We start from the raw sequence: 24,468 nt of genomic DNA, 5'->3' as shown, positions 1-24,468 counted from the left end.
CTTCAATAGGAACATAGGGAACCCTATGACCCTTGAGATTGTACATTGGCACCCTATGGCCAGATGGGACATTACGGTCACCCTATAGTACGATGTGAGACCATCCTATGGCCTTATGGTCATAGGGTGCCTTAGGGCCATATGTTACTCTTTAGTATGAGGTGAAACCCTATGTATCCACACCCTGTCTGCCCTTCTAAAGATTCTATGTCTAGTTTTATTTTAGTGACTACAAATGAATTTTAAGAAACTATATTAGACCATATCTTACAAACACATATAGTGTACACTTTCTTTCCCACCTTTTTGCCTCTTTTTTTCCCCATCCTTCTGCAACAGAACCCTAATCCATCCTCATATAACAGCGCGCTCTACTCGTCCTCTTACAACATGTTCCCAACTCCCCACAACCCAATTACAGGTATCCATAGTTTCAGCATTTTCTGTAGTTATTATTTTTTGTATTTGCATGTTTATAATTTTTTGTGATTAAAGATTTTTGCAATTAGAGTTTTATAGTTTTACAGTATTAGGTCGCTTATGAGGAGTTTTCTGTTTTACAGATTTAGGTCCCTCATAAGAGTTTTTTATTTTACAAGTTTAGGTCCCTAATTAGTGTCTTCTGTTTTACATTTTTAGGTCTCTAATTAGAGTATTCTGTATTATAGTTTTAGATCTCTAATTAGAGATTTTTCTGTGTTATAGTTCTATAGTCTACAGTTTTACAGTTTTAGAGATGTAATTAATTATTTTTGTTTATTGTTTTAGAGAGAGGTGATTCACAACTTAGCTAAAACGTAATTAGATTAAGAACAGTTAAAACCGAATTAAGCAAAAAGATTAGGGTTTCTACAGGTTACCTGTGAGTAAATCTATGTTTGATGAAGAGAGGCTGCAGCAGTAGCAAGCAGTCACTTAGGTGTGTTGAGGCCTTAGCGATGATGGTAACAGATCTGTGTTTGGGAGTCGCGGCAGCAGTCCTTCTATTGAAGGTTGTGGCGATGGCTTCGTGTAGATCTGTGTGCGTCGCAACGATGGCGTAGAACTGTATGCGGAGGGAGAGAGGGAGAGAGAGAGAGAGAGACAGAGAAAGGCAAGCTCTGTGTAGGTTTTTGTGTAGGTTTCGAGCAAGAAACGAGAGAGAAAAAGAGAGCGACAGCGCGAAAAAAATTGTGATAGAGAGAGAAATAGAGAGATATGGTTAGTTAGGTTAGGTTAGAAATTCAAAATACCAATTTTGAATTTAGGGGCTGTTCTCACGGGGTTGCAGTCGAGATTACTAGAGTTCTAGGCTTTGTGAGAAAATGAGACATAGCTCATCAACTCCGAAATTGAAAGAGCTTTTCAGAAAAAACAGGAAAAAAAAAAGTTGATGCAAGGCTTTGTCAATGTCCATATCTTTGTAGTACGAGTGGAACGACACCCATGAAGCAAAATTTGACTCCAGAATCAAAATTTGCATAGTAAAAAATACACTAAAAATAGCTAAATTTTAAAAAAATTATCCCAAAAATTGTGCGCTATTTTTTTGTCCGATATCAATAAGTGTATTTGAAAACCCATTATGACAAAGTTTGTCGCAGCGTAATTTTTTTTAAATTATTTGTTTATTTATGCCACTTGCGGATATCCCTTGAATGGCCGAAATTATTATGAAGACACCTCCGCCACCCCCGGGCTCATACCATAGGGTGGCAATGTTGGAGATCAAGGATCAAAGCGTGCACTCAGTTCCATTTGAAAATCCTATGTCCTAGGGTTTTCTTCTTCTATCTTGTGAGAGCCTTGTGGCCCTACGGTGGCAATGTGAAAGCTTGTGGACCTAGGGCCATAGGGTGGCAATGTATAAGCTCAAGAGCCATAAGTTTCCTTATATTCCATTTGGAAATCCTATGGCCCTAGGGTTTAGGGGTGACAATGGATAAGCTCCAATACATAGCCCTATGTTCCAGTTGGAGATCCTATGGCCCTAGGGTCACGACAATGTATAATCTCAAGAGCCATACGTTGCCCTACGTTCTAGTTGGAGATCCTATGGCCCTAGGGTCATGGGGTGGCAATATGTAAGCTCAAGGGCCATAGGGTGCCACATGTCCCATATGGAGATCCTACAACCCTAGGGCCATGGGGCTACATTGGCATCTTGGCCACCCTTAAACCCACACCCTTGAACTTAGGGGCCTTAGGTTGTCTTATTATATGTTGTGAGATATTGTGGCCCTAGGGCCATAGGGTGGCAATGTATAAGCTCAATGGCCATACATTGCCTATGTTCCATTTGGAAATCCTATGGCCCTAGGGTAATGGGGTGGCAATGTATAAGCTCAAGGGCCATAGGGTGCCACATGTCCCATATAGAGATCCTATGGCCCTAGGACCATGGGGCTGCATTGACATCTTGGCCACCTTTGACATCTTGGCCATAGGTTGTCTTTTTGTATGTTGTGAGATCTTGTGGCCCTAGGGCCATAGGGTGGCAATGTATAAGCTCAAGGGCCATACGTTGTCCTATGTTCCATAAATCCTATGGCCACAGGTCCATGGGGCTGCATTGACATCTTGGCCACCCTTGAACTCACACCCTTGGGCTTAGGGCCATAGGTTGTCTTTTTGTATGTTTTGAAGTCTTGTGGCCCTAGGGCCATAGGGTGGCAATGTATAAACTCAAGGGCCATATGTTGCCCTATGTTCCATTTGGAAATCCTATAGCCCTAGGCTCATGGGGTTGCAATGTATAAGTTCAAGGCCTATACACTGCCGTATGTTTCATATGCCAATCCTATGGCCCTAGGGTCATGGGGTTGCAATGTATAAGCTCAAGGGCCATACATTGACGTATGTTTCATTTGGAGATCTTATGGCCCTAGGGTCATGGGGTGCCATAGGATTTATATATACTTGACATGAAACTCCCTATGGCCCTAAGGCCATAGGATGTATATATACTTGACATGAAACTCCATGAGGTGATCTTGAGGACAACCCTATGGCCTTCAGGCCTTAGGGAGCTAACATAGAGCAAATGGTGCTTTATACCGGCATAGAGAGCTATGGCCTTGGGGCCATAGCAAAACAATGAGGGCTTTTTGGAAACAATGAGGGCATCTTGTGGTCTAGGGGCCATAGGAAGTCAATATAGATCATAGAGCATAGATGATAGAGCAGAGAGCACAAAGAGATTCTTAATAGCATAGAAGGAACCCTATGACCTTCAGGCCACAGGGTGCTTCTCATGAAACACCTACATACATACTTGTTATGCTTTATGCTACGTAAATCAATATACTCTGCAAGCGGTTTGTTTAACAAATATTCTTGCAAATCTTCTTGCAGGTATGGCTTATTTCAATCATGGTGATAGAGTGTGCATGTTTGTATTGACACAAAAGGTTGCCATTGGGACCGTATTTGAAATAAATCCAAGTGCATACTGTTCTAGCATGCTTATTGGGGAAGGCAATGTATCGGTGTCAGTTGATTTGTGTTTTGAAAAGAAAGCACTCATCCCTTTTCCAACAATGGATGCATTGACAGTGGGAGATGCTTTTCATAGTATTGTGAAATGGAGTAGTGGGTTGTTGCAACATATAAATGAGATGCAGTACAAAGGGGCTTCTATGCATGAGGCTGACAAAGCAGAAGGAGCATTGGATGCACAATGTAATGGAATGAGCTACAAAGAGGTTTGGAAGGATAAGAGGGTTCAACTTTGGGATGAAAGCAAAACACATGTAGTAGCCGGAGGGTTTGTCATGTATTTGTATCCGTTTGACTCTGTAAACTTTGGTGATCTAGGTAAAGATAACATTGGTATTCGTATCAAAACATCCTATGCAGATGAGGCTACTATTTCTGCAAAAGCTAGTGTATGCAGCATTAGTCTAGTTTGTTGGCCTATCAAGAGAGTGACAACTATGGATGGAAAAGAATTGTTATGCTATGAGGATCTACATGCTATGCATGCGTGACGAGACACATGCATTGAATCAGCTTATTTGGTAGAGCCTCTTTCAAAAAAGCGGAAATATTGCTTTGTAAATAGGAAGCCAAAAATGTCAGTGAAAGCTTCTAAGAGATCCAATCAAGCATCCCTAGCATCTGTCCAGCTTTTTTCAACCACAGATTGTTGTTCCAAAAGGTGTTGTCAATATGCCAATCGAGATAAGTTCATGGCTATGCGCAATGAATTTTGGGGACAGAGTTTGCAAAATAGAAAAAACTATGTGTATGATACAATGTTGACTGCATGGTGTGAGAACAAAACAACTACAAAGACATGCTATGTGTTTTCTTTCAATGGCAGTGAGGTTTGCAGTAGAGCTTGGTACGAAATTCATGGCATTCCAAAAAATTCATTTTATTGTTACCGTGAGCATTTTGAGAATGGGGTTAGACGCTCAGTGCATGGTAATGATGGTGTCATGAGAAAAGGAAGAGACCATACAGAAATGGGAAGGGCATTGATGCGCTCTTTTGTTGATGAAAACTCGGAGAGAATGCCACATAAGAGTAGAACCATGGAAGATGGTGCTAGGGAAACTTTGCTTGCAATACCAAACACGTACAAGCAAGTAGACATTTTACATGATGTCAATAAAACACTTGACAGTTGAGTCTCAAGCCAAGGTCTAGCACAACATTCAATAGGATTTGGAATACAGAGTTTGCTAATGTGACATTGTCAGAAACAAAGGAGTTCTCCAAATGTGTTGTGTGTAGTCTGATAAAGTCTCAACTAGAATCAACAAAGGATGACGAGATGATTGCACGTTTGAAGGATGAACGTCAAATTCACATGTTGCAACAACAAAGTTGTAGGAATGTGTACTACACCTGGCGTAAGTTCTCCCAGTTGCAAAAGGATAAGTATTTATGCATTATACATTATAAAATGGATCAAAAAAAGAGAGCAATACCTAGGTTGCATGTGAACTCAAAAGATTATGCGAATGCATATCAATTGCAAGTATCATTAACAGGTATGATAACACATGGACATGGTCATGGAATGTATGGTCACTTCTCACTTAATGTTCTATGGCCTTCAGATCCCAATGCTCCAATTGGTTCCCTTGCATTATGCTTACAGAATCTGGAAAGAATAGAAAACCATGTACTAGGAGATTTATGCCATGACGGTATGCCACGCAACAGTGTAATGTTATTCAGTGCATTGAACTCAAGGAGAGCTCTAGACCTCCAAAACAAAATGAAGCAAGAGCGCGAGAGGAATGCATCAACAATGACACCACTGTTGGCCATCCAAGGATGTAATGAAGAGATTGTACACATACAATCAACTTTCTCTCAATGTGTTGTGGATACCATATCCACTCCTGTATTTCAAAAATTGCCTGAGAATCTTTTGCTACAGCTAGATAATTGTGGAGGAGAGAATAAAAATCGTTATTTATTTGCATACTTATCTTTGTTAGTAGCAAAAGGAGTTTTCAAAACCGTGCATTTGGGATTCTTAATGGTGGGTCATACACATGAGGACATAGATGCAATGTTTAGTAGGTTCTCACAAAGATTGCGAATAGGAATGACGTTCACTTTTCCACATTTGATGGAACATTTTCAAAAATGTGAAAGCTCAGCTCCAGCACCATTTTTGATGACACAAGTTCCCGACTTTAAATCCTTTGTGCAAGGGTACATGTGTGACGGACAAGATGCTCTAGTCGGACACTCTAAGCCACTTCAATTTCGTTTCTATGTGCAAGGTGAAGTCCCAGTAATGCAGTACAAAATTCATCCCAAATCACCTGATTGGATGCCAAAGGAGTCAGGAATTGAGTTGTGGAAAAAAGATGACCAGGGAAAACCAAAATTACCAGCAGGCTATGTGAGAGATATAGCAGACTATGTGAGAGATAGTCCGCTTGTTATTCAAGGGATTAAGTCATATCTTGAATTTTGGAAAAGATGCTCTCTGTTAAAGGGAAAGGACCATGACTCCACAAAATACATGGAGCCAGTTATTATTTATTGGCAAAACATAATCAATGAGCTTGAACAACCGACCAATAAACACATTGGTGAATATACAACATTTTGGCCAAAGACTATAGGGAGTCATCGAATGCAAGAGATAGAGGAAGACAGAGATGAGTTTCAAGGATATAAAGAATTGAATGATCACTATGTTGGTCCTCAAAGTGCAAGGCCACAAGAGGCCTTTAGGCCTCAAATTGATGTAAGAAAAGGGGATCTTGTCCTGAATATCCGATATGGCTAGGAGTGGTAGAGTCAAACATTGATATAGACAAATCATCTCCTAACTACAAGAAAGTTTTGATTCAATATTGGGCACCAAAACATTGAAAAATAAATCCCACAATCCAAGAACAATATGAGGATTGTTGGAAAAAGAGTTGGTGTTGCAATCTTGCTGACCCAAAGCGCTGGGAGTGTGTTGATACAATTGTATGGTCATGGACTCCAAGGGGTGGAAGAATTGCGGAAACAATCAAGATCCCATCAAATGTCGTGGAGAAGGCACAGGCTAGCTTAATAGGAGAAATTGAATAGCATTTCATATCTTGCTCATTGTTTTATCTCCCCAGCTTATGTATGATTTTATGAAGTATTTTTAAACACCCACATAAAAATTCCAAAAGGTGTTTCTCAACACGACCATTTTCTTGAGAATCTATCTCTTTTATGAAGTGTTTTGAAACACCCACATAAAAATAAAAATTCTAAAATGTGTTTCTCAACACCACCATTTTCTTGAGAATCTTTCTCTTTTATGAAGTGTTTTGAAACACCCATATAAAAATAAAAATTTTAAAAGGTGTTTCTCAACACCACCATTTTCTTAAAATCTATCCCCCTTAAAATAGCCCCCCTCTTCTTTTCAGCAATGGCACCGCTGTCATTGATGTTGCATGGGAACGAGACAGGTGAGGTTGCAAAGCCGAGTTGGAGCTGTGCGAAATCCATAGCAAGCAGGATGGAATAGAACCACCCTAGCGTGCTCGTCATCTCTCGCTTCTAAGGCACCCTCATATGACACACGAGTTGGTCGGTGCAAGCCTTTTCTTCTTCCTCTACTCTTCTCCCCACTGCTTGCATGCTCCTTCCCCCCTTTTTTCTTTCCTTTCCCATTAAAAACCCCTTCCTTCATTTGCTTTGGGCGGCCTTATTGCCATAGTGGGTGGCCGCAGATGGGCACTCCATATTTGGTATCATTGGGCAGTCAACCTCAAGGCCACTTGTCTTCAAGTTGCAAGCATAGGTGAAATACATCAGGTGGAAGCAGCTCAAATCTTCTTTGACACATCCTTGCCACGCAATGCCGAAATCAAAAGACTCTCAAGCACCTTTTTTTCTCTCCAAATGGCATCAAAGTTTTGGACATTAAATCTCATCAAGAACTTAACATGCTTTCATAAAGGGACCACGTTAAACATATGTATCGGCCACGATAGTGCCGAGCACAACACTTTCCTCCCAAAAATCCTATCAACCAAGCATTGCAAAATCACCACATTAGGTATATATCTCAACCACGATAGTGCCAAGCATTGGTCCATCAGCATACCCCTCTTTCGATGCATTACAAGAGATGACATTCCGGACAAGATGCTCCATGAGCACTTATTACTCTATTAAATGCACCATATTCCAGTACTTGGCTGAAGCCCAAAACTCCGAGATGGTACACTTACCGGACAACCAAACTGGTACAGAATCGGCCCCAAGTAAAACTTCATTGGGAAATATCTTGGCAACCGGGGCTTTGATTGCCAACCTTAAAAGACCGACGTGCTCCATAAGGTGAGAACTTTAGTACCATGCATTCACTTCATCCCTGATCCCTCATTTGTAGCTACCAAATCCAATATAGATCTGCAAGCTGCTCAAACTTCAAAGTGTCATAACTTCCTCTTCGTAGCTCCAGTCGACAAGCCATAAAGACAAGTCCATAGAGCAAATCTTTGAGCATATGATCTTCCTCTCTCGACTTTAAAGAGAGGAGGCACAAATGAGAAGTCCGAGCAAAGGTGGTGGCTTCACACGCCCTTAAGGGTACAACTTTTTGCATTCAAGAGGATATTTTTGGCTAACAGAGAGTGGATTTTTGAGGAAAAGAAGAAGAAGAGAGAGATTGAAGAAGGGAGGAGCTCCATCATCATTACAGAACCAACCAAAGGAAAATCAAGGGAGCAATTGGGCTTGCTATTATCATCGGCATTCATTACCACTGTCGGTGCTCTTTCTTTTGGATAATACAATCTTAATAATCACCGTAATCAACTTAAACTTGATTACTCATCTTGATAAGTCATAGATCCATTAGTAGCCCGCGTAATCTTGTAAAGAGGGCTTAAACTCCTAGTTTTTAAATGTCCCATGTAATCTTGTAAAGGGAGCTTAAACTCATATTTTTTAGTTAATCCAAGTGACGGTGCTGTTAACATCCCACCTTGGCTATGAATTAAGTTTTACTCAAGCTTTACTGAACTTATTGATGATTATGGTGATTGCCAAAGCTATCAATGTATGCTATTTTCTCTCTCACACACCTCTCATAGCCAGAGGCCCCTCGCCTTTCGCAGCTCACCTTTTAAACACATATCCCTCGACATATTTGATGAACCCAATGCAAAACAAGCTGGGGTGGGAGGTGCGGATGGATAATCTAGAATAGATGATGAAATTGATTAAACAGTTTATTGCAAAGGGTTTTGATGGGATGCCAGCAGTTCTAGATTTTTCAAAGATGCTTCAATTGGTCCAAGGATCTTTGCTTGAAGTGGAATCCATGAAGATGAAGAAGAAAATGGATGAAGCTTTAGATGCAATATATGACAAGAGGCGACTCCTTGATGTTTATGATTGAGAGGGCTACCTAGGGTGTTATGAGTTGGAAACCAGGTCAAGAGGGATACCAGAAGAGTTACTGATTATATCTTTTGAGCAGTTAGTGAGTTCAGATTTGAAGGAGAAAATTCAAGATCTTACAAAAGGCTGCAATGACAATTGGGAATATTTAAAAGAAAGTATTGTACGAGTAAGTGATGAGCATTATCAAGAACAGATTCCAAGTCTACCAAATTACTCAGATATTCGAGGACAAGTACGATCAAAATTAGAAGCTGTGATTGATGAGTGTCTTCTACAAGATGCTACATTCTTATAGGCTGATGATGAAGATATAGTTAAAGTTGTGTTTGAAAAGTTGGGTTTTGCATATGCCTTACATGAAGTAGAAACCTTTGAGGGTGAGGTTGTACTTTGCAAAGAATCTATACATGCAATACACGAGGTAGAGAAATAAGGGGATCAAAATGACAAGATGGCTAAAGCTGAGGATAAAATTGTGCAGGTATATGGGTGCAACCATATTCAAGTAGACATGCATGCCAATTTGGTTACAACTGATGCTTTTGCTATTGACTCAAAATTATAGAAAAAATTTTGTGATGTAGATTCTACCCTAGATTTGACTTATGATGCAGATGTTGTAGGTCAAAGAAAGGGTGTTGTTAAGAGACACAAGACCATGGATTTGGGTATACCAGATTTATAGGGTTTGGATACACCACCTTTTGAACGCTTGAATGTGCAAGAGTATGTTCTTGAAGGTCTGCAAAGTGATGATTTAGAGGGAGGTGCAGACTCCTTTATCCAAATTTTATCACACAAGGCTCACACTATGGCAGAATGATTATGAACTTGATGATGCTCATTCAAAGGGGGTGCATAGTGAAGTTCAATCTCTTGGTGTTGCATATGATTGGTTTCATTGAGCAATAATATGGACAAGAAAATCGATGCTATTTTCAAAATGCATGTTGAACTTTGTCCTGCAGAATTCCAAAGATATTTGAATGAGGATGAGAAACTTGAAGGGAAATATACAACAAGTGTGGCTAGTATGCATGCCATATGTGGAAATCTTAGCTTACAATAGCCTAAGATGTGCATGGTAGAGGAACCTTCTGTAGGAGTTGACCCAAAGCTTATGTGCCTATTGGGCAAAGCTTTGGAAAGATTCTCAATCACAGATGCTAAGGGTACCAAGAAATCTAAATTTATGCATGAGCGAGTTTATTTAGATGCAGCCGATGATGACCTTATGCAGTTGTTGAATGATGCTCTACTTGATTTTGAGCATGTGCAAGATAGAGAAATGTTTTCTGTTGCATCTTGGGAGCCTAAGGAAGAGAGTTTTTCCACAGGCTTGATGTATCCAGATATGCATGATTGGGATTCTAATGCTAGAGAGGGTGAAGGTGAATTACCAATGCTTCTACCCATGATTGATGATCAACAATTGGATGAGCTAGTTGCACATGGGATGTGGAAAAATATAATGATACATGATGCTATATGGTAATTGATGTTACCCTATGATGTAGGGGATATTGAGCTAGTTTTTTATCCAAGAGGAGATGATTATAAGCATGATCCGGGGAAATTGATTGATATGCCATTTGTTCTCGGCGGGGTTCATTATGGTTTATGGTTCAATACATGCTTACATTCTATGGCTGGTAAATTGTTGTGTCTTCTCTGTGATCCTAGAGGAAGGTATGGTTCAAAGCATGCTCACATTAGGGGGGTGCTTATACATTTACATGTTTTACTTGAAGATTGAATATTGGTTGGCACAAACCGGAGGCTCTGCAGGTTCAGAGGGGGTGGATGTCCTGCCACTCAGCGTCCATAATAAAAAAAAGAACTACAAGATGCATATTAGGTTTATTTGAGGACTATATTTTTATTGAGAACTGACCAATTCTCAGTAACGAGCAAGTTCAATGATATTCATGCCAAATATGGTCTATTTTAGATGGCAATAAGTGCTCAATAAGTGCTTGAGGAGCATCTTCTCTGGAATGTCATCTCTTGTAGTGCATTCATAATTGGGTATGCTGGAGGATTTGTGATCGGCACTACCGTGGCCAAGATTTATGTATAAAGGGGTGATTTTGCAATTCTCGGTTGGTGATAATTTTGTGTTGTACAAGGTTGGTCAATAGCATATTAAATATGGTGCAGTCCAAAGATCAATAAGTGCCTGACAAGCTTTCAACAAAAGGGCTAACTCTTGGAGAGAATTGGATGTGGGGAATGCCCAACATGGTAGTGGAAAGTCGGTTAGAATTTTGTGCTTAGTGATTGCTTGAGAGAGAGAGAGAGAGAGAGAGAGAGAGAGAGAGAGAGAGAGAGAGAGAGAGAGAGAGAGAGATGGAGACCTAGACATAGACGGAGGAGATGAAAACCCTTCAAAATGTGAGGGCAAACTTGATTTAAGATGGTAGTTACCCTTCATTTTGACGAGATGGAAACTACGGGGTGTGTGTGTGTGTGTGTGTGTGTGTGTGTGTGTGTGTGTGTGTGTGTGTGTGTGAGAGAGAGAGAGAGAGAGAGAGAGAGAGAGAGACTATAGTGCGTTCTCTAGGGAAATTTCATGTGTGCGGAGATCCTACTCCTATGCGTAGTGGACCCTTGGAGTCAGTGTGTATGTGTGTATGACTTCTCTTTCAAGTGCTGACTCCCCTGATAATGACCTCTCAGTGCTCTTTTATAGGTGCAGGCTGCTTAGTTTAGCATAAACTAATTAGGGACAAAGGAAGCAGTTGCGGGTCCCGGGCGGTTGATTGATGATTTGTTTTGAGGAAATCAAAAAATTATATTCTCCTAGGTGGGCCTTTGTGACCATCACCTAGAGAGAGGTGGAATATACAAATGGTTTCTTTTACAAAGTTTGGCTTGGAAAACGGAAAATGAAATACCCTATGGCTGTTACTGAGGAAGTGCATTGTGGATGAGATGCCGACGAATCGTAGGCTTCACTGGTGTGTTGGTGTAGCACGCTCCTCAATTTTGATGCCGGTTGGGGCATGCCTTCGGCGTCATTCTTTGATTTGTTGTCGCCACTGCGTGTTTTTGACGTCGTCCTTCTTCGTTTGTACATGCGTCGATGTCAATTTTTCTTTGCAACTTTCCTTCTTGTGTGCGCCGTGTGTGTGCATTGTTGGTGCATATGTGATTACCTATGTGTGCTTGTGCGTGTAGTGTATGTGTGTGTGTGTGTGTGTGTGTGTGTGTGTGTGTGTGTGTGTGTGTGTGTGTGTGTGTGTGTGTGTGTGTGTGTATGTATGTATATGTTTGTGAGAGAGTGTGTGTGTGTGTGTATGGAAAGAGAGAGAGAGAGAGAGAGAGAGAGAGAGAGAGAGAGAGAGAGAGAGAGAAAGAGAGAGAGAGAGAGAGAGAGAGAGAGAGAGAGAGAGAGAGAGAGAAAGAGAAAGAGAGAGAGAGAGAGAGAGAGAGTGAGTGAGAGAGATTCTATGAGACTCGAGGGAGGTGTGTGTGTAGCTGTTTAAATATTAACTAATAAGATATAATTGAATTTTTACATTCAAAAGACAGCTAGCCAAGGAACAATGAACTGATAAGTACAAAAATAACTCAGTATCAGAATTACTTAAGTACAATGATTGTAGGAAAGAGATCCTCTTTTAGTTAGACCAGTAGTGGAAGAACTTCCCCATTCTTCAGTGAGTACTTCATTTAAGTAAGGTTGCTTTCCAAAGAAAAAGAAAACCCTCCAAGATAGGATAGAGTCCTTACCTGCATCCATCCAAACAAGACAAAAATTCAGTTAACCTTGGATGTGTTTTACAAGTATCAATGGACCCTATCAGTTGTTATCCATGTCCATCTTACATATTTTATTTACTTTAGACAAGCTAGGTTATTTATTAGAACTTGTATGATAGCAGTCATTTACTTATTACATCAAAAGATGAGTGTTACCTTCTACCTTTTATATTGAGCTGTGACGCCCACCAAGAATCCATATATCAATTTAATCATAGTGAGATCTATTTTTTACACCATAGCTTGGTAGCTATGCTTTGCAATAGTAACCATATACTTACCTTCCTGAGTAGCAATCTCAAGGTGTCATTGGTATTCCTTTATTCACCGAGAGGTCAAGAACGACTTAAACTGTGTAAGATGCCCAATGGTATCAAAAAATGTATAATCTCCCTTTTTGCAACAAAAAATGACAATATGACCAATCAACAGGGTATCAAAAACTCCATCTATACTAAGTAGACTCACGGACTACCAACCATAGCTTTTTTCCAAAGCCGAAAGTAACAGCTGTATACTTACCTTCAGAATGCCAAGTTATCACGAACTGTAGTATCCGGCCTGATTAGAGTATGATGCCTTAAAGTTTCAACTGTATTGGGTACTTAAAAAACACCCCATCCCCTTATTTGCTATGAAATCCCAATGGTGATAAGCCCAAGTATGGCAACCAGTTTTATCAAAAAAAACCAACAGTTTCCAAATCCTGCCAATCAAGCTCCCTCCCCCTTTTGAATATTGAATATCCAAGAGAAAGGTTACGACCAGGGAAACCCATAAGCTAACACATCAGTATCGACATTTTACTAGGTAGGTAAGATAGCCGATTATTGAAAAAAATATAACCCTTAGCTGCTACACAGAGCCTGCTAGAAACTTTCAATCCTTGCCAGTGTTCGACAAAGATTATTTACCAAATGCAAAACAAGGTCAAGACCCAATCCAACTATGCAATGGCTCAACACAGTTTAAAAAAACACAGCCTTTATCGGCAACTTCAGAGCAACCCCTGCAATGGCAAACTGCCAGGTGGTTATGATATCAATTAGTGAAATCAACAACCTTAGCTGCAAGCACAGAGCCCATACCTACTTGCAAGAGGAACCTCAGTCCACGCTAGTGTTTCAACAGAAACAGCTACCAACACGAGGTCTCAAGACTCCAGCGAGTCATGCACAGCAGTTTGTTTAAAGAAGATCATTTTTTTTAAAATGTAGCAAGCAACCCTCAACGGTTTAAGTACGACTACCTGCAACAAACTTATACTTAGTTCATGCAAGTCTTCAACTGAGACCATCTCCCCTTTAAGTGCAAATGGAGGTCTCAAGACCTAAGCCATCCATGCCATGGTGCAACTGTTTTATGATTATGACCAATATATAATGTAAAGCAGACGGCTCCAAACTCAACCATGCATAACATTTCAAAGAACAAACCAAAAACCAGAATTAGCAGTAAGGTAGAATATAACACCTATGTTGCTTGAGCTGCAAGATCCATTTCTTTAGCAAGTTTAGACAGTGACAAAAATAAGCAGAAAAAACCTAATCCAAGGCTAAGTGGGGGCCAAGGTGTGCCCTCACCTCTGTTTAAATAGGTAGGTGTGCACGCTTCCAGATAGGTGGAGATGAATGCGCCTGGCCGCCCCTTGCTGTGAGAATCCCACACTCGGCCCGCGATTGCCATCGCCTGGGTGGTCCATAGTCAAAGAGTAGAAGAGAGTAGACGGGGCCGCCTTCCCCATATAATGATACCATTAAGTCACGCTTCGATTATGCAAGGGCTTTGCCTCACGTTTTTATAATGGCAGAGCAAAGAACGCTCTATAATCCCAATAGGGGGGAAGACCCAAGTGGGGGGAGAAAATAGCAAGCAAAAACCAATATTTTTGTGTGTGTGTGTGTGTGTGTGTGTGTGTGTGTGTGTGTGTGTGTGTGTGTGTGTGTGTGTGTGTGTGTGTGTGTGTGTGTGTGTGTGTGTGTGTGTGTGTGTGTGCGCGTGTGCACGTGTGCACGTGTGCGTGCGTGTGTGTGTGTGTGTGTGTGTGTGTGTGTGTGTGTGTGTGTGTGTGTGTGTGTGTGTGTGTGTGTGTGTGTGTGTGTACCCTCCCTAACCCAAGCACCACACACAATGGGTCGGTAGCAGGCCCATTGTGTATGTGTCTACTACCTTATAAGAGAGATGAGATTCTCTTTCTGAAATAATAGTCCAGGCTAGCTATGCCTAATGAGAGCTTGTATGATTGTGTTTCTGATCTGATTCTGATTGAATTTGTTGTAGCAGTATTTTTTAATTAGTATAGATATCTCTTCCCAAGCCAAGGAAGGGGTAGATGAAGAGTAGCATATTAAGTACAGCATACCAATACAGGTGCAAATAGAGGCTTTGTATGGCCTATTGCTATTTCTTTTAATGAAATCCATGTGGGGTAGCTTAAGAAGATCCTTTCTCCAGATAAACCTAAGGTCATATCCACCTATAGATGAGGAGTGAAGGGATATTGAAAGATTAAGGAATTGGACAAATCTACAAAAATCCCCAAAAAAAGATGAGTTATTTGGGATGGAAGTGGGCTCAATTTTTAGGTAGTGGGGGTAAATTAGACCAATTTCATTAGAGAATTCCCTTCTGTTAATACTAAGCAAGTCATCCATGTATCTAAAAGTATGATTGTATAGTGGAATTTTTTGTGGTCAATTTTCATGTTCTTAAGACACCATCTGTATTCAAAGAAAGCAAGGTAGATATTGCACATAATTGGTGAGCAAGAGAAGCCCATAGGGATGCCAAGGCATTGGTTAAAGCAGTAGCCACCTGAAATAATGGTACAGTTATTCAACAGCAAAGAAATATATGAGCAAAGTTTTGATTCATTGAAGTGTAGAGGGTGTGTGGAGCGAGATGCTTGAATCCATCTAGGCTTCTTGGATAGGGAAATGAAATGATATTTTCTCTTCTTTGCATTGGTAAAGGCTAAATTAATAACCTTGGCTAGAACAGTCTTGAGGCCTAGATCCCCATTAAGTGGAATGTTTTCGTAGCATTGTGTAATATCTACGGTAAAGATGTGGAAGATATGTTGAGGAAGGTTAAGTGTGACTTCTATAGCGTTTTTTGTTAGCCAGAAGGGATTATATTGGATATTTAGAAAATCCTTGCAGATTTTTTGCCTATCTGCACAAATGAGTTCAAATTCTGTGAGGATAAGGTCAAGACAAAGAGTAATATCTTTGGTGATATCAGAGAAGATATAGTTGGATGCATCAGATATCCATCTGAACTTATGCTTGTGAAATTTATATGTAGGAAATAGTACTGGTAACTTGGTGTAACTTACCGAGTACCCTAGCTGTCCTAAATGTTTAGAAATCTTGTTAGAGATGTTTTGAGGCGTATTGTCAGTATGATAGAATTCTTTACCAGATACTCAATCCCAAGCTAATTTTCAAGCCAGGTATTTGCACATAATAGTAGGACAGTTGGAGCTTTTCTCAAGCCCGACCACAAACCATTTATCCGAGATTAGTTGAAAATCAAGAGCTAGTTGAGGTGTAAGCCAAGAGCTATTAGAAGAAAGCCACTTCCTAGGAAGTTGAGAAATTCTATGAAGGAAGCATTCCTTCACTAATTCCTTTAAGTCCGGTAGGACTGTCATCTCCAGTCGGAGAGCACTGACAAGGTCAGTGAGGTAGCTAAGTAAAGCTGATAGTGCAAGGTAGGGGCTTTTTGGAAAGTTAGGTATATGATTGAGGCCTTAAGTGAATAGCTTGCATATTATTGCATTATCAATAATGTTGAGATCCTGGTGCAGACATGGTTACCAATTCCTTCAAAATTTCTGCAGAATGTGGCAAAATGAATGCATGTACAATAAGGGATTGCTTCTTGCCGAAGAAAGTCATTGTTTAAAACTAATCCTTTTATTGGATGATGATATTTCCATCCTATGAGAATATTGTCAAGCAGTTTATGATTCCCAAAAAGTAAGTCAAAGAACTCACAAAACAGATTTTTTGGTTGAATCCAGTGAAGAAGTACATTGTGAAAGAGACAGTGTATGTAGATAGCATCACATTTTGGATCTTCTATGCAGAGAATTCTTCTTCCACATGGGTTTGTTGAGACCTACAATATATTCATGGGTTAGATTTCAGGGAAGTTTCTGATTGCAGGAGTCCTACCTCTCCCTCTTGTAAAGCTACGAGTTTTTCTTCGATTAGACGAGGAGCTAGGTGTTCAAAAAGAGGTAAAAGAGTTGGGAGTATCTAGGGAGTTAACTCTTTTTAGAGCAGGAGAATCATCATCTTCAATACATGGTTTAAGAAGACTAGTGATGAGCTTGACCCCTTTACAGTTAGCATACGTGGTGAGGTATAGACCGGGTTCATCAGCTTTAAGCTCTTTCAAAATATCATGAATAAGACCACAGAAGATATTAAAGGTGATTTGTGCAATCACAATCTGCTTAGCTTGTCCACCTAGCCAGGAGCAGATGAGGGACAGATGAAAGTCAACAGGTTTCTCTGGGAATAATAAATCCAGATGGTTGAGGATGAACCATATTGCATGGTCAAATCACATGATGCTTCAATCATAGGAAGCTTTGGGGTCAAGAAATCTACAAGCACATTTCACATAGGGGCGGAAGATATTCCAGATGGACTCAGTATAGAAATCTGGGTTACTTTTAGCAAATTGCGTATGTATAAACCTGCATTTGAAGGGCATTTGGAGTGGTCGATGAGGTGAAGGTTGAAAGGTGATTTAATCAGCTCCCCTTTGTTCAGGAACTGCCCACCTTTAAGAATTTTGAGTTTGTAGTCTTCCACAGTTGAGGCAGGAAGGTTAGCAAGGTATACCTAGGTTTCACTAAGAATAGGAGCCAAGAAGGCTTTGTTTGGCAGAACCCACAGTTGATGGTCAACTCCGCGAGACTCTATTTTGATTTGTATTATTGGTAAGACAGGAAAACCCTTAGAGATTTTTGGTACCATCTCAAGGAGGTTAACATCATTGAGGGAGCAAAGATTATTTTAAAACTCTTTTACTGCTTCTAGTGCTGCACTATCTCGACAGAAGATTCCTCCAGCTTGAGGGATGGAGGGGGTATTTGGTGTGCAGACAAATAAGGGGTTAAGCCCACATAATTTTCTAAGGAAGTTAGACAGCTCAGCACCAAAGGAAGAAAACAGGGCAAGCTCTTGCTGATATTGTGAAGCTAGGACAGGAAGTTAGGCAATATATTGGGACAACAAATTAACTCCCTCTAAAGAGTCTTTGTCCAATGTAGTCAGAATTTTAACCCAGTCATTGAATGACAACATATGAAAGACAGATAGTTTTTTATCAGAAGAAAGTGCCGAATCATAAATAAGATGTGAAGCATCCAAGCTGCTAATACATCTGAAGACAACAGAGGAGGCCACAGAGAGGGGCTCCGAGGTAAGTTCCAATCCTTGAGAGAGAGCAACAGTCTGCAAAAACAGTGAGTTTAGATTTTCTTGCCAAAATATGTGATACATAATTTGGCCTTCCTAGCAAGGAAGGGTCTAGTTCTAGTAGCCAAGGCATTCTTTGGTTTATGGTCTTTAAGGTAAAGCTTAATCTGATCAGGAATCTTTGCGTGACTCTCAGGGTTGTGATTAGTACTCATGCGAGCTGTCATTCTATAACGTGAGCAATCCTGAAAAAGTTAGCAAAGTTTCCAAATTGTAATGTATACGTGGTCCTGCAAACCTTCAACCGGCAAAGTCAAAGACTATGGTAGCCGTGAGCAAGGAACCAAAAATAAAGTCTATAAGGGGCCACCTAACACCAGTCTACCAATAAAGGATTTACAGACTGTGGGTCCAAATTAGAGCTCCATTCCTAAGACAATTTCCTAGGCCAGCATCCTGGCTCCCCCAAGAAAGGAAAAACCTTATGTATAGGATGTGTGTGTAGCTGTTTAGATCTTAACTAATAAGACATAATTGAATTTTTACATTCAAAAGACAGCTGGCCAAGGAACAATGAATTGATAAGTACAAAAATAACTCAGTATCAGGATTACTTAAGTACAATGATTGTAGCAAAGAGATCCTCTTTCAGTTTGACCTAAAGGTTGCTTGCCAAAGAAAAAGAAAACCCTCCAAGATAGGATAGAGTCCTTACCTGCATCCATCCAAACAAGACAACAATTCAGTTAGACTTGGATGTGTTTTACAAGTATCAATGGACCCTATCAGTTGTTATCCATGTCCATCTTACATATTTTATTTACTTTAGACAAGCTAGGTTACTTATTAGAACTTGCATGATAGCAATCATTTACTTATTCCATCAAAAGATGAGTGTTACCTTCTACCTTTTATACTGAGCTGTGAAGCCCACCAAGAATCCATATATCAATTTAATCATAGTGAGATCTATTTTTTACACCATAGCTTGGTAGCTATGCTTTGCAATAGTAATCATATACTTACCTTGTTGAGTAGCAATCTCAAGGTGTCATTGGTATTCCTTTACTCACTGAGAGGTCAAGAACGACTTAAACTGTGTAAGATACCCAATAGTATCAAAAAATGTATAATCTCCCTTTTTGCAACAAAAAATGACAGTATGACCAATCAACAGAGTATCAAAAACTCCATCTATACTAAGTAGACTCAAGGACTACCAACCATAGCTTTTTTCCAAAGCCGAAAGTAACAGCTGTATACTTACCTTCAGAATGCCAAGTTATCACGAACTGTAGTATCCGGCCTGATTAGAGTATGATGCCTTAAAGTTTCAACTGTCATGGGTACTTTAAAAACACCCTATCCCCTTATCTGCTATGAAATCCCAACGGTGATAAGCCCAAGTATGGAAACCAGTTTTATCAAAAAAAACCAACAGTTTCCAAATCCTGCGAGTCAAGCTCCCTCCCCCTTTGAATATTGAATATCAAGAGAAAGGTTACGACCAGGGCAACCCATAAGCTAACACATCAGTATCGACATTTTACTAGGTAGGTAAGATAACCAATTATTGAAAAAAATATAACCCTTAGTTGCTAACACAGAGCCTGCTAGAAACTTTCAATCCTTGCCAGTGTTTGATAGAAGTCATTTACCAAATGCAAAACAAGGTCAAGACCTAAGCCAACTATGCAATGGCTCAACACAGTTTAAAAAAACACAGCCTTTATCGGCAACTTCAGAGCAACCCCTGCAGTGGCAAACATCCAGGTGGTTATGATATCAATTAGTGAAATCAACAACCCTTAGCTACAAGCACAAAGCCCATACCTACTTGCAAGAGGAACCTCATTCCACGCTAGTGTTTCAACAGAAACAGCTACCAACACGAGGTCTCAAGACCCTAGCCAGTCATGCCCAGCAGTTTTTTTAAAGAAGATCATTTTTTTAAAATGTAACAAGCAACCTTCAGCGGTTTAAGTACGACTACCTGCAACAAACTTATACTTAGTTCATGCAAGTCTTCAACTGAGACAATCACCCCTTTAAGTGCAAATGGAGGTCTCAAGACCTAAGCCATCCATGCCATGGTGCAACTGTTTTATGATTATGACCAATATATAATGTAAAGCAGACGGCTCCAAACTCAACCATGCATAACATTTCAAAGAACAAACCAAAAACCAGAATTAGCAGTAAGGTAGAATATAACACCTATGTTGCTTGAGCTGCAAGATCCATTTCTTTAGCAAGTTTAGACAGTGACAAAAATAAGCAGAAAAAACCTAATCCAAGGCTAAGTGGGGGCCAAGGTGTGCCCTCACCTCTGTTTAAATAGGTAGGTGTGCACGCTTCCAGATAGGTGGAGATGAATGCGCCTGGCCGCCCCTTGCTGTGAGAATCCCACACTCGGCCCGCGATTGCCATCGCCTGGGTGGTCCATAGTCAAAGAGTAGAAGAGAGTAGACGGGGCCGCCTTCCCCATATAATGATACCATTAAGTCACGCTTCGATTATGCAAGGGCTTTGCCCCACGTTTTTATAATGGTAGAGCAAAGAACGCTCTGTAATCCCAAGTGGGGGGAGAAAATAGCAAGCAAAAACCAGTATTTTAGTGTGTGTGTGTGTGTGTGTGTGTGTGTGTGTGTGTGTGTGTGTGTGTGTGTGTGTGAGATGGCTTGTTCGTGCCGCCAACGAGAGAGAGAGAGAGAGAGAGAGAGAGAGAGAGAGAGAGAGAGAGAGATTGGATGAGACTGAGAGAGAGAGAGAGAGAGAGAGAGAGAGAGAGAGAGAGAGATATCGTGGCCAACAATGCATGAGGGAGAGCAAGGGAAAAGAGACATGTGGCCTTGATGGGCTGCTGAGAGAGAGAGATAGAGAGAGAGGGTGGCGTTTTGCTAACGACGAACGAGATAGAGAGAGAGAGGGTGGTGGCACCAAGCAAAGAGGGGGGGGGGGATTGCTTTGTGAGTGTAAGAAGGTGGCAGCCCTACAAGCTGGGAAAATAACGTTTTTTTTTAAAATTCATATTATAACGGTCCCCCTTTTGGGGCTAGTACCCATAGCCGAAGGTCGTGCAACCCTCTTTCCAAGGTGTTGGAGGCCATGAGGGCGGTCTACGCTCCAAGTTGCAGCCTTCACTAGAATTGTGTCATTCTTGGCACTTAGATCGACCAAGGCATTGCCAGGGCTATCGGCCATGTCGCATGTGCTTCGGAGAGAGGGGAAAAAGAAACGGATTTTTTTTTTATTTTTTTTTTATCTTCGAAAATCGGCTATCACTTTGTCAATGAAAATTTTACCAAAATCACCTTTCTGGTAGAAAATTTTTCTTATGTGCACCAAAGATAAATTCTTCAAATTTTGAACTTTGACCACTTGAATAGGGTTCTTATGATAAGACAAAGCTAACCATCGTTTCAAAATCAAAAAATCGCCTTTCTGGTAAAGAATTTATCTTATGTGCGCTTAAGATAAATTCTTCAAATTTTGAACTTTGACACCTTGAACAGAGTTATTATGAGAACACAAAGCTAACTCTAGTTTCAAAATCAAAAAATCACATTTTTGGTAGAGAATTTATTTATGAGCGGTAAGATAAATTCTTCAAATTTTCAACTTTGACAACTTGAATGGGGTTATTATGATAAGACAAAGCTAACCCTGGTGTCAAAATCAAAAAATCACCTTGGAGGCTACAAGAGATGGCCAATCTCTGGAAAAACCCAAGTCTAGTGTGCTCTCACCTAGATCGGTCTCAAGTGTTTGTCATACACCAAAAGCCATTTTGCTTACTGCAAGCTTGATCCAAAGAATTTTTATAGTTACAGTGCTCCGAATGCAATGAAACTTAATGCCTAGCATGTGCAGAGTATCCTCAACATCCCTATATGCTCAAAAGTCATTTCTGACATTTTGGCAAAACCATGCATAAGAATAAACAACATGTTTACCAAAGACTAATACGTTGATTTTATGTAGCTACTATGCTCCAAATGCGACAAAACTTAATCCCTAGAATGTGCAGAGTATCCTCAACGCTCTTATGTGCTCAAATGTCATTTTTGACACTCAAACAAAATTGCACATAAGATAAATAGACTATTTTAGGTCGGTCGGTTTCGGACTTTGAAGCACTCTATAGCTTCCATAGGACGTGCTCTATCTATTCCTATGGTCAAAAACCAGTTTAGATGCGTGTATTCTCCGTAGGGAGTGAAAATAGCTCATAGAAAGATATGATTAAAACCACAACTTCATCAAGAGAACCTTGCGTAGAAAGAGAGATCTTTTACCTATGAGAGCATTGGTATGCTCAAATTTGCTTTGCAACACCACACGAGGGAGACACAAAAGATTGAAACAGCAGAGAGCTCACAAAACTGTACTGCAACATACGCTCACTTTCATTATGCAAAACCTAGGTCCAAAGTTACAAAAATTGGCTTTTATACCTTAACCAAGGTTTGAAATGTGCAATGTTCATGCACCCAAGACCTTTGAGGCTCCACAACTTACCGTATCTGCAACCTAGGCACACTACTAACCTATTATGTACGTCTTGGAACTCTCATTGAGCTCTTAGCATGTTACAATTATCAAAATGGCTAAATAAATTGGGAAATTGCAATACATGGACATTTTGGGAAATGTGAACAGTGTGTAACTCCAATCTTCACAGCTTCTTCATATTCATCTTCGATGTGCATTCATATGGCTTCTATCTTTAGCAGCTCCTGTTATAACTGACTTCAGCTCAGTTAATAGAATGTGATATGATAACCCCTAGGTGTATATATATGCTGTAAATATATGTCAAAAAGTCCAAAAATATTAACTTTTTAACTCTTTTTGAGTGTTTTTGGGCAAAAAATATGATCAAAATGGATTAATCCACAAAAATATGGCCAAGTACTAAAATTAGGTGTGCTTTAGTATTTTTGGGCTTGAAATTCTATTTTTGGTTGTGAGATTTTAATTTTTCTTTAATTTTCTTAATAAAAAGATCAGAAATAATAAATAAATGTCAAAAAAATCCATATGGAGAAACTGAAGATACCATGATGTTCAAAAAGCTAAGATGGACAGCCATGTCATTTGTACGATTTTGAGGATGGCGACGGAAAGCCTAAATTAGCAGCACAAGGCCTAATTCTCCAAAACCTTCACAAGAGCAATCGGCATCCAAATTCAAAAACTTTTAAAAGCAAAGTACACTTCATGATCTAGTAGGACTAACTGGGAATTTTGGAAGGAAATGATCAGTCGAGAAGCCTGGGTATGTATAGTCAAGGTAGGCTAAAATGGAACCTGATTAGTGAAACAGCTATTAAATGAGATCTCGGGGGGTTCACCTCTTAGACATGTGAGTTACCACGTGAGTTCAAATGAATGAGTATTTAAATTGCCAAAATTTTTAAATTTTAACAAGACTATATTAACAAAAGGGATTTTCTAATTGATTTTACATAAAAATTCGTAAGTTCTTGAAAAAAAAGGGGTCATCTGATTACCTTAAACATGTAAGTAAAGGTGTCTTTTTAATACCCTTTGAACGCATGTTATATGAATAGTTTCTTAAAGGCGCACCCCCCAAGATCGTGACTGACAACCCAGCATTAATTATTTGTCCAAGTGCTTTACAAACTTCACAAACAAGTTTCTGTAGATTTTAGTGATAATATTTTGGTTTTCAATTTCAAAATGAGCAATCACAATTCATGCAGGGCCTACTTGCAGATTTCTAAATGTTTGCACTCAGGATCCATGCAAAGCTCGTTGGCACCTACAAAAAATAAGTCAATGAAGCAGAGATTGCAAGAGCTTCCACCCTACCAATTGCAAGAAGAGTCTATAGGGGTTGCAAAAAAAAATGTATGCAGGAGAAGAGCTACACAAGAAGCACCACGTGACAATTTTCCACGGAACCTTCAAGACATCCAAAGGGAAGGTTGTGGAAATGCAACTCATGTTGAAAGAAATCTATGATGTAGCAAGGGAGCCTACATTAGCTGAATCATACAGGTGGCTTGGTCTACTAGAGTACTATGAATTATCACCTTATGGAGTATATTTTCAAAGAACCTAAGAGCTTTAGAGCTCCATTCAAGAGGATGGCACTGCCAAACTAATGGATCCAATAGGACAAGCAATAGAAGTTCAAATTACCAAGGACATTATTGTTGAAGCTCTCAAACTACCGCAACAAGAAAACACTTGAGATTAAGGAAAAAGAAGAGGATAAGTATTTTCTCTAGAAATATACCAACAATTACTTTTGTTGACATGGTCCACAAACCAATTGAAGACCCAGCTCGGCTTTTCTCATAGTATTTACATTTCACAGCAAAGAATCCAAGCAAGTACATCATTCCAAATCATGCAGTGGCCTTGGCTTTTAGAATAG

The sequence above is a fragment of the Adiantum capillus-veneris genome, chromosome 17, assembly GCF_014529385.1.
Source record: "Adiantum capillus-veneris isolate H3 chromosome 17, ASM1452938v2, whole genome shotgun sequence".
Lineage (NCBI taxonomy): Eukaryota > Viridiplantae > Streptophyta > Polypodiopsida > Polypodiales > Pteridaceae > Adiantum > Adiantum capillus-veneris.
Note: the sequence above shows the minus strand (reverse complement) of the source record.